Below are 3,127 nucleotides of genomic sequence, written 5' to 3' on the forward strand. Positions count from 1 at the left end.
GAACATCATGACCTTCCTCTTGATTCATAGAAGTCAGAGACTGCAGATACTTTAGTGTTTTTACGATAGTCATTAATCTTTTGGTGTGACTTTTACTGTTAACTCCCGGATTTTGCTTTACTTTCTGGTGCAAACGTAAAGCAAAAAAATTTTTTGACCTGGCATCAGGTTTGACTGAAAAGAAGAGTAATTACGAAGCGGAAACAACATGTTCAGTTTTTCTTAGTGTGTGGAGTAAACGTTTGCTTAGTGCAGCTGCAAGAAATGCATGACATTCAGGAAAACGTCGGTCAGAACAAATTGCAGTTGTAGTTTTTTTGCAGACTTTTTAACTTAGAAGAAACGAGTGAGTTTTACTCAAGAACCAGTTTTGTTACCTTTGAACTGAATTTGTTACCGAAGCTTAAAAAAGAAAAAGACCTCAATACGGGACAGGACATTACAAAATACGTCAACGTGTAAACGTGTGGACCAAAGGGCCACTGCCGGCACGACGTCTGGGTGACCCCTCAAATAGTCTACATGACCCTCCACTTGAAAAAAATTAACTGGAACGCCGCAGTTCAATACTACCAAACTCAGTACCTTTTGTTTTTGTGTAACACGTACCACAGGTAACCCAGTTTACGCTCATGGAGCGTCTAGTTGAAAGTCATAGTCAAACTGCACGTAACTTTATAAGGCGTATATTCTTCCCCATTTCGATTATTGTTGTCCACTCCTCATTATACTCTTTTTAAGTTACCAAGTCTATCACTTACGAGGACTGGGAACGAGGTTGCCAAACACCATATTCTGCATCAACTTTCCAAGTAAATTCTAGCCTGTGTGCCAAGCTGATGAGATAAATTGGGAGTTTCTGAGCCAAGGATGGAAACCGGAAGTAAACATTTTGCACCAAAGGAAAGTAGTCTCTTCTAATCGTCTTTAGTATCACCAAACTAGTGGACTAATGCAAATCCTGCATTTTAATTGCCTACCCTACTAGAGGACTATTAGTAATAGTCCTCGAGTAGCGAAAGCGTGATGCTTTCTTTCGTTTTATTCCCAAATAAATATTTCTTTAACTTGCATTTGCTAACTTTATTATTGCCTTTTCTGTCCGACTAGTTGGGCGATACTAAGACAATTAGACCCTTCGCCCTCAAGGGCCAATAGCCCATTCGGCTTCGCCTCATCGGCTTCGGCTTCGGCCTCACCTGATTGGCTTCGCAGCCAAATACAACAAATCTCGTGCGTTGAAATCCTAGCTGCATTAACCAGCGATCAGCCTCTATTTTAGTTTCGCGTGGTACATACTGTGGAGTTGGCGAAACGTTTGGCGGGCTACCACATAAGAGAACATATAAGCGATGCTGAAAATGGGCGTGATCGCAGGTTATATCTGCATAGGCTACGCACACACCAAAAAGTAATCACAGCCTTTGAAAGTAGTAGTAACTGGATTTTTATGTTTTCTTTAGGACAAATTTTGATGACATCGTGATATTCTTACATGTGTTTCATTTTAACAATAAGAGGTATCTAGAGACACTAAAACGAAGCAAACAATCGGGATTAAATTGAATAAGATCACTATCTAATAGTAGTAGAATAGGCCATTTCCGAGTTCATGTCTGTCTCCTCTTCAAAGCGAGTCTAAGTGCGAAGTTTTTGTGATGGTAATTATGCACTAGTCAGTGGAAAGCCCCGCACCCCCATACCCGGGGAATAGCGGGGCATTAGACCAGGCCTGCCTTCTAAATGAAGCAAATTCCCCGCTATGCGGGGCAATTTCGTACGTCAAAACCAAACTTTTCTCCCCCGCACCCATGTTGACCAAAATTAATGTACTTTAAGAATTTTTACCTCAAATTAAACTTTGACAAACATAAAAATCAACAATGCAGTCCATTTCTCATAAAGCCCGAATAAATCTACCTTGAGTTACAGATTTGGCGTTCGAAACTTTACAATCACTGGGTTTAGCACAGCCATGAAAATGGGAATAAAAATACCAGTTTCCTTGGTGTCAAAACCATTAAGATAACAACGACATAAGTCCAAACATGCATTTGACGAGCAGCTTAATCTGACAATATTCCAGTTATTTGCCCTCTATGCGTAAGCATACCCAATCTAAAGTACACTCAACTGACTACAACGGTTCACTATCACAACAATTCTCAAAGAGCTATACAAATTTCACTAAGAAAATGGCTAATTACCAAAATTTTATGGGCTCATGATCGAGCTACATTTTGCAAATAACCAAGAAATTACCAAGGTAAGAGAGTAAATCCCCTATATGGAACGTTTTCACTCACTCTTACATGGTGCCCAGTTCTTCCGAGGATGTTACTCGCGCGATGCGTGGACTGTCCAAGCGATTTTCTCGAAAACTACCTGAGAGAAATTTTTTCTGCACTCTCAGCTGTCTTTTTGTTCGGCTGGGCCTTCGTTTACTTTGGGCTCTTAGGCTGTTCGTTATTTTGCCCTTTATTCGGTTTTAGGGAATTTAATACGCAAACCTCAACGGCAACGGCAACGAGTACAACGGCTGTGTAGGCGAGGGTTATAATTCTGTTCATTTCATTGCCGTTCTTTACAAAACAACAACGCGAAATGACCACATTTTGCATATTCGAGAACTATAACCAACTTTAAGAATTTCTTTTCGAATTTTGATGCTCACATATTCTGTTTGGGATATTTCTGACAGTGCTAGATAAACTGAATGCATCTAGATTCGTAGCTTGAATATACATGTAAAGTCGTTTTTTAATCGACGTTGCCTCTGGCGTTGTTGCCATTTTTCCTTTAACTGCTTTTTGCCGCCTTAGCGGCGAGCGTCTATCTGCACTTTCGACCATCTGGTTGCGTTGTGTTTCGGCGAATGTTCGCTTAGCACTCGTGTTTCTACTCATTTCTCTGCCGTTCATTCAGTTGTTATTGTTTGTGCAGGGCAAATGTGTCTCTTAATTAAACTCCTATTAAATTTTCGAAATGTATTAAAACATAGCGAGAGCCGAAGCTACTTTGCTTGTAATTAAAATATCAAAGAAGAAATCCTCACAGCGTTGAAGGTTTTCCTTCGATTTGAAACTAAAAGAAACAAAACATAAACAAATCCTCCTCGAAAACATCC

This window comes from Montipora foliosa, chromosome 9 (assembly GCF_036669935.1).
Source record: "Montipora foliosa isolate CH-2021 chromosome 9, ASM3666993v2, whole genome shotgun sequence".
Classification (NCBI taxonomy): domain Eukaryota; kingdom Metazoa; phylum Cnidaria; class Anthozoa; order Scleractinia; family Acroporidae; genus Montipora; species Montipora foliosa.